Here is an 8,858-nt window from a genome sequence, read left to right on the forward strand (position 1 = left end):
TCTAAAAATTAGATTTATTTCATGTTGAGCCAGAGTGCAAAGTTGTTGCTGTTGTTCTGTTGTGACCAATTTCTACATGATCCCATTTAGGGTTTTCTTGGTAAAGATACTGGAATGGTTTGCCTCCTTCTCCAGCTCATTTTACAGATGAGGAACTGAGGCGAACAAGGTTAAGTGACTTGCTCAGGGTCATACCACTAGTAACTGTCTAAGGACAGATTTGAAGTCAGGAAGATGAGTCTTCCTGACTCCAAGCCAGGTGCTCTATCCACTATGCCACTAACCCAAAGTGCAAAACCAAGACTTAAAAGCTACAGAAGCAGTTTTTTGGCTCCCAGCTCGTGGTGGTGAAGGTGCAACTTCTTTCAGTCGTCCCGAATCCGGGTTCATCTGACACCAGCAGCCACCCCACAGCGTCCAGGCAAGCCACCACCTTTGTCGTCACCATGCCACCCAAGTTTGACCCTAATGAAATTAAAGTCGTGTTTTTAAGGTGCACAGGTGGTGAAGTTGGTGCCACATCAGCTCTGGCCCCCAAAATTGGTCCCTTGGGTTTGTCTCCCAAAAAGGTTGGTGATGACATTGCCAAAGTAACTGGTGACTGGAAAGGGCTAAGAATCACAGTGAAACTTACCATTCAGAACAGACAGGCCCAGATTGAGGTTGTGCCTTCTGCCTCAGTCTTGATCATCAAAGCCCTAAAGGAACCTCCTCGGGACAGAAAGAAGCAGAAAAATATTAAACACAATGGAAACATCAGTTTCGACGAGATTGTCAACATTGCCCAACAGATGAGGCACTGATCTTTGGCAAGAGATCTCTCTGGAACCATTAAAGGGATACTTGGAACAGCCCAGTCTGTGGGCTGCAACATTGATGGCAAACACCCTCATGATGTCATTGATGACATCAATAGTGGTGCTGTTGAATGCCCAGCAAGTTAAAAGCTACAAAGGAGACTATTTGCAATAAATTTAACATTTCACAACAACAACAAAAAAAACTACGGAAAAGTATATTTGGGCTGAATTTAAGGAAGGATTTCCTAACTGTTGAAGCTGTCTGCCAATGGAAAGGGAGTGGCTTCTTCTTTCTCGTAGGTTCTTGACCTGAATGCTTGTTTGGGATGTCTGGAGCTGACTCTGGCCTCAGAGGTCCCTTCTAAATTTGGGAGCCCATGATCCCATGATTGCACTATTTGTCAACCATCATACAGATCAGAGGGAGGTTTGACTCAGGATACAGATGGACCTCACACCTAGCCTCCTTCATATTTGCAGCCTGTGACATCAGTGGGGGTACTCCCTTCACTGATACAGATCCCATCTCATCTAGGATGTAGTAGGTCTTTAAGAGCTTCCATGGCCTCAGAAACAAAAAACAAATAAACTAAAACAACACATCCTACTACATGCCTACCTTGCGGTGAACCTCTGAACTCATTGACGCTCCTAAGACAGATCCCATCTTAAAGCCTTTTCAGCTTGGCAAAATCATCCAGAGCTTACATTCTCCTCTCACTGCCTTTAAGAATTCTGGGTCACTCTTACACAGAAACATAACTAGAAATTGTAGTGCGTGGGGCAAATTCAGTTTGTAGGTCAATAATGGATCACTCTTTCAGGAATGCCCAGGGGCTGTGCTCTTCCCCTCCTTCAGACTGAATTTGGTTTGGAGAAGCTCCTTCCCTGCCCCATCTTTGGCCAACCTCTGTCCCTAGAAGGCCTGAGGCCCTCAAGTGTCCCCTTCCTCTCTATGGGCAAAAAGTGATCAGTGGTGTCTGGTTTGCTAAAACAGTAGCTGTTGTTGTCTGTTTCCCCAGGGGAAAAACCCTGGGAAGTCCCTGAAGCATCCTCTTTCTATTAGCAGAATTCAGTGCAACGCAATTGAATTCAACATGCATTTACTAAACTACATGCCAAAAGTTGTTTTAAATGTGCTAAGACTGCAAAGGCAGAACTTGAAATAGTTCCTTCCCTTAAGAAGTTTACCTTCTACTGGGGTGAATCATGAGTTACCCTGCATTTATTACCTTCAGTTTCCAAGAGTGAAGTCTAGTTTCTGAGGAAAGAAAAGAAGGACATGCCCTCTCCATGGGCATAAAGCGGTCCAAACTACAGCAGCCCCTCTTGGGAGCTATGTTGGCCCTTTGGTTAAGGGTATACCTCCCCTGACGGTGCAGTGTCTCTCCACTGACCTTTTTCCTGAGACAAACTGGAGACATGGAGTCTCTCTCCCTTCTCTGACCTTCCCCTTAATGGAAGTCTACCTTGGAATACAAATGACCCCCACCCTCAAATCTACTGATGCCCTTGGGAACAGCTCTGCTGACCCTGCCCTGGTTAAATCCATGCCATGATAAGGCATCAGAGTAGGGCTTCAACAGAGGTCTATAGTAGAAACCACATACAATAATAAATGTGAATTAAATTGAATTGAATGCTCAGCTCCTGGCAGTGGCAGCTGCAGCACTGTCCCCAGGTCCCAGACGCTTACTCTGATTATTAAATCCTGTCATTTCAAATGAAAATTGCTGACTTCCACTGTGCATCTTCCACTCAGGCTAGCTTCCCACTTTTTTCCTATTCCTTATCTTCCCTGTTCCTCCCACTCAGCTGACTAATAATTTAGAAACAGAATGCTTAAAACCACTCATTGTCCTATGTTATCTGTGTGCTTTAAAAAATCAGAGGAATGATTTTCTGAATTCCTCAGCTGAAAAAATGCTGGGGAAACCTTTTGGATAAATAAATTAATGCTAATAGCAGTATGACCTTCAGCAAGTGACTTCATGTGTCTGGGCCTCCGTTTCCTCATTTGGAAAATGAACATGTTAGAAAAAGCGATCTTTAAAGTCCCTTTGAGTTGAAGCATCCACTCTGCTCCAGCCAGACTGGACTACTTTCTGACTCCCACAAAATACAACTTGTTCTTTCCTATGCCCCTGATTTCGCCCTCCACCCCTCCTTTGCACCCATCGAATTGTTGCTCATTTTTTAAAAGTTTAACTCACATGCTACTTCTTCCAAGAAGTCTCTGTCAGTTCTTAACACATTCCTCCACCCCCACGCCAACAACCCTTTATTCTGTATGTCTGCAATAATTTGGTCATCAGGTAGTTGTATATGTTGCAGAGAAGACCGGGGATGAAGTGGATTGAGTATAGGAGATGCTGATTTAAGTCCCATACCCAGCACTTACAACACAATAAGACCTTAGGCAAGTAATTTAACCTCTCTTTATCTAGGTCTCAGTTTTCTCATCTGGAAAATAAGAGGGTTAAACCGAATGGCCTCTAGGGCCCCTTCCAGCTCTAAAGTGATGATTGCAAAGCCTTTTCTGATCCCCACCCCCACCCCCAGAGCTGTTAGTGCCTTCAAATGAAATAATATTTATAAAGCTCCTAGCACAGTGCCTGGCACATAGTAGGTGCTTAACAAATGCTTTCCCTTCTTTCCCCCGCTCAAAACAAAAAAACTTTCCTTGTGTTTGTTTTGTAGGTATTATTTATGTACATTTTGTCTTCTCCAACAGAATGTCAGTCATTCAGTAAGCATTTATTAAGTGTATCATTTATACATTTTGCTTATTTATACAGTATTTATTACTGAATAAGCTATGCATGAATGTAAACTCTTTTAGGACAGAGACAATTTCATTTTTTGTCTTTGTATTCTCAGCACAGTACCTGGCAAATATACATTAGGTGCATAGTAAATGCCTTTTGGTTGACTCATAATCCTATGATACCATCTGGGTTAGTGGTATAGTCCATTAATAGACTGTAATCTCCTTAAAAGCAAGACTCAAGCTTTTTCTAAATTTTGTATTATCTCTATGCCTAGCATAGTTCACACACAGTAGTACTTAATACATCTTTGTTGTATTTTGTTATATTATGTCTTCTAATATTCTAAGGAATCTTCTTTGTTGTTAAGTTGCTTCAGTCACATCCAATTCTCCATGACCCTATTTATTATTTTCTTGGCAAAGATACTGGAGTGGTCCTTCTCCAGTTCATTTTACAGATGAGAAAACTGAGGCAAACAGAGTTAAGTGACTTGCCCAGGGTTACACACTAGTAAATGTCTGAGACCAGATTTGAACTCACAAAGATGGCTTCCTAAATCTAGGCCTAGTGTTCTATCCACTGCATCACCTAGCTGCCCTAAGGAACCTTCTAGTTATAGCTTTTTTTTTGTTCTATCTTCTAAGACTCTATGTTGTACTATCACTTTCAGATCCCTAGAATAATTAGTACCTGGTTATTCTAACAACTCTTATTTGAGTGAAGAGGATGATGTGATAAGATCTATGCACTAGGAAAATCACTTTGGTAGCTATATGGACGATGAGTTGGTGTGGGGAAAAACTTGAGGTAGGGATAACAATTAAAAGGCTATTATAATTACATAGGCAAGAGGCAGCTTACGAGGTAGCTACATGAGTAGAGAAAATGGGACAAAACTTATAAGTTACCAGGAGCTCTGGAGAACTTTAATCTGAGAAGTGATTGTCCCTAAATAGGACAATAATTGAAACCCAAGTGAGATCTCAACCCTGCCATGGTTTTTGTTGGGCAATACTGATTTTGTATTTTAAATAATTGGTTCTAATGTGTTTCCTACCACCATTATATAGATGCACTCAATTTAACTGCATATGTTTCCAGAAGAAACTAAAGAGAAACTCTAATAGGGGTAAGTTTAGTCACTATGATAGGCTAATGAGAAATATCTCTTGGTAAAGTTATCACCATGCGTAGTGCCAATCTCATATAAAATCATATCCCATTTAGATAATGTGGCAAAAGACAGGTACTCACAGAAAATCTGACAGATTTAGAGTTCTAAGGACCCTTAGATGTCACCTATTCCAATGCTCCCTAGTTTTTACTAAAGCAGATACAGAGGCCCAAGGAGATGACATGATTGCTAGAGTCACATAGCTAGGAAGTAGTAGATTGAGGATTCAAACTTAGATTTCCCAAGTCCAAATCCAGCTTTCTTTCTACCACTCAGCATTGCCTTCAGGGAATCTCAACTTTAAAGTATTTATCTCTCTGAGTTGCCTTTACTTCTTAACTTTTCTCATTCTATAACTATTTTATGTGTTTAATAGAATACTGGCATCATCTTATGAATATTTACTATGTCTCTCCCTAATATCTGTTATTGAGTCTTGTAAGACCACTAGGAGACCCATAGAGCATCCTTAGATACATAGTCATAAAAACACATAATTTCAAGTATAATTTTTCTGCTCTAAGCTCATTTTTATTTTATAGTCCATTAAGTCTTAAAGGTGTAAACTTTTTACAATGTTGCTCTCAGGCTGAGTTGTTGAAAAAGACAAAAGGACAGTCATATTCTGCTCTGCCACAGAAACCAGTTAGTTAGTAAGACAGAATCTCAGAGTTTCCATTTTATATGTAATCATTCATTCTTCAAGATGTATTAATAAGCATCTACTATGTGCCAGGTCTTGGGCTAAGCAGTGGATATACCAAAAAAAGTCCCTGCCTTCACAGTGCTTCCATTAAAAGAGGGCTTGTAGATGAGGAAATCATAAATTCAGGAGCTCCTTTATAATTCATCCACTTATTCTACAGAAGACAAAACTGAGGCCCCAGAAAAGCTAACTGTTCTGCTCAAGGTCACGCTGGTAGTAAGTGGCAGAAAATATATTTGAAACCAGATCATTATGCTTCAATTACAACATTCTTTCCATTAACTGGTTGCTCTTCTTAAAAACCAGAGAGTTACAAAGGCAACAATGGGTTAGAGTATAGGCTCATTTGCAAAAAATTATCAATAAAGATGACCAACAGTATCACTTCATAAGACCCCAAATATTTATGGACAGCTGAGAGACAACTAAGTCAGGTCACACAAAGAGCATTTGCAGATTGAAGTGGAAGAAAAGCATCTAGACCAGCAATTCAGTGACTTGGGTGATATGCCTCATTCTCCCCATTTACCAAGTGGAAGAAAATGAGACTCAGAGAGGGAAGCAAGGGAAGGAAATATGCATTTATATAGTGCCTACTATGTGCCAGGCACTATGCTAAAAACTGCAAATATTATCTCATTTGAGAGGAGAAGTGACTGGTCCAATGTCGCAAATCCAGTAGCACTGGCTCTACAATACCAAGAATTTTGTAGCTGTATGTGCCCTGACTAAGCAGAAGAGGCAGGGAAATGTAAGTGAAGTTAATATAGCTTCTTTCTGGAGAGCCTTGACAACTGATGAGGATGTAACCCTTAATAACCTTAAGATCGCAGCCATGATTATAAGTCAAGAAAATGCATGTTATTGGGTGATATAGATTTGTAATGACTTTGCATTTTAAATAACTAGTTCTAATGTGTTTCCCACCTCCGTCATATATAATTATTCTGCTTAAATGCAGAAGAAACAAAGGAGAAACTCTAGTGGGGATAAGTTTAGGCACTATGATAGGCTTGATAAAGTTGTCTTCCATGTGTAGTGCCAACCTCATATAAAATCATGTCCCATTTAGATAATGTGGAAAAGGCAGGTACCCGCTACAATACCAAGAATTTTGCAGCTGAATATACCAACTAAGCAGAAAAGGCAGGGAAACGTGAAGTGAAGTAAAAATTGCTTCTTTCTGGAGTACCTTGCCAATTGATGTGTGTAAACCCCAGTATCCCCAAGGTCAGAGGTCAAGAAAAAGCATGGCATAGTGAGAGGCAGGATGGAAGATTGGTTTTGGAATCAGGAATAATTAGGTTCAAATCCTGACACCGATACTTACTAGCTGTATGATCATTACCAAATCACTGAACCTCTCAGAGCTGTAATGGTGGGACTAATGATACCTATCATACTTATACCACGTCTAGGAATTCTTAAGAGGTTCACATTGATAGTTTATCATAAAAGTGCTATATAAATGTTACTGTTTAAGACTGGCCTACAAACAGACCATACTCTCCCACTAAAATCATTACCCTCCTTCCCCCAAAATAGTCCCTGCCACACCCACGTCACCAACTTCCCCCTTAATTTAGGCCCTATTTATCAAGGTTTTTATTATCCAGCTAATTCCAACATCTAATCCTTGCTAATATGGTCTACTGATTATGTCCCTGCAATATTTCTCCCATTTATATTTTCCTCTTCATTCCTACTGCTCTCATCCAAGTCCAGATCTCCATTACCTTTGGCTTGAACTAATAGGGCTTTCTACTCCAGTTTCTCCCCTCTACAAAACATCCTCTCCTTGATGCCAGAATAATCCTGCTATTGGAAAACCTTGATCATACAGCTTTGGAAGGCAAACTGGATTTACTGACTGAGCAAAAATATAAATTAAAAGTTTTTTTTTTCTTTTTAACTGTATCTCTCATTTCATCAATGTAGGTAGCTCTCCAAGCAAGTAACTTCCTATACAAAAAAAAAAGGGCATCTTCTCTTTAACTTACAGCCTTAGAGAGTTGTGTAAGGCACTGGGATGTTAAGTGATTCTCCAAAATGTGTCAGAGGTGGCAAATGTTTCTTAAATCCTTCTATGTATGAGTCCCACTGCTAGGGATACAAACATACATGATTCTTATCCTTAAACATCTGACATGTTGCTGGTGTTTGGAGATGGTGGGGGCGGGGAGGTTGGCAGCAGATCAGGAAGGGGATTTGAAAGGTAATGTAAGACATTAACAGAAATGACTAAAAGGCTAATTAGAATATGAAAGACTTAGGATATTCAAATGGGGAGTGGAGGCCATCTTCACTCCCACCATGGAGGATCAGGAAAAGAACCAAAGAAGATATCTTGAGAACATGCCGTGGAAAAAACTGGGGATGTCAAGTCTGAAGAAGAGAAGATTGAGGGTGGAATGAATGATTATATTCAAGTAATTGAAGAGCTGTCATTGGGAAAGGGATTAGACTCATTTAGCAGCTTGACCTAAAGGGTAGAACTAGAATAAGTGGATTAACCTTGCAAAGAGACAAATTTAGGCTTAACATTAAGAGAAAAAAAGATGTCCTTCCTAACAATTAAAGCCATCCCAAAGGGGACTGGGCTGTGTAACAATCAAAGCTATCCCAAAGTGGATTGGGCTGTCTAATAATTTGAGCTATCCTGAGGGGGATTGGGCTGTTTTAGGAAGCAGTGGGTACCCGTTCACTGGGGTGTCCAAGCAAATTCTGAATGACCACTTATGTGATATGCTAGAGAGGGAATTCTTGTTTAGCTGTAGATTGAAACAGATGGTTATTGAGGTCCCTTCCAACTCTGAGGTGATTTAATTATCCTTAGGCCTTCAAGAGGTAGCCTAGAAAGACTGTGGCTGACAGATTGTGAGTCAGTCACTTTCACTGGAGCAGAGGCCCCAGTCAAAAGCATGCCTCCTCCAGTAAGCTTTGCTTGATTCTTCAGGCTTTCATCTCTAGCCAGAAGCCATTGTTCCCTCCTGTGTTTCTATGTAACACTTACCCAAGCTCTTTGACTCTCTCTTAAAGCACTTCTCACATTTTCACTGGTATTGCAGCTCTCTGTGTCCGTGTCATATGTCCTCTACTAGATGGCATATGTCAGCTCTATGACTATGTAAACTACCCTCCACTAGTCCTCCAGGTCCTCCAGTCTAGTAGAGGGCTAGATCCATGATTAGCAGCAAGATCTGTATCCTAGCATTAGCAACAATTACCTATGTGACCTATGGCCAGGCATTCATCTGTATCTTAGTTTACTCACTTGTAAGATAACCTTTGTACCATCTACCTTGTATACCTATTGAGGAAAAGGACTTTATGAAGCAAAGCACTTATTTATAAATTTATTTTTTTTTTATTTTTAGTTTACAACACCCAGTTCCACAAGTTTTTGA

General features: G+C 40.4%; 1 pseudogene; it reads left to right on the forward strand.

Annotated features, from left to right (window-relative positions):
* The first annotated feature begins 446 nt into the window (after window positions 1–446).
* On the forward strand, window positions 447–977 carry LOC118834265 (annotated as a pseudogene).
* Window positions 978–8,858: the final 7,881 nt, after the last annotated feature.

This window comes from Trichosurus vulpecula, chromosome 1 (assembly GCF_011100635.1).
Source record: "Trichosurus vulpecula isolate mTriVul1 chromosome 1, mTriVul1.pri, whole genome shotgun sequence".
NCBI classification, from domain to species: Eukaryota; Metazoa; Chordata; class Mammalia; order Diprotodontia; family Phalangeridae; genus Trichosurus; species Trichosurus vulpecula.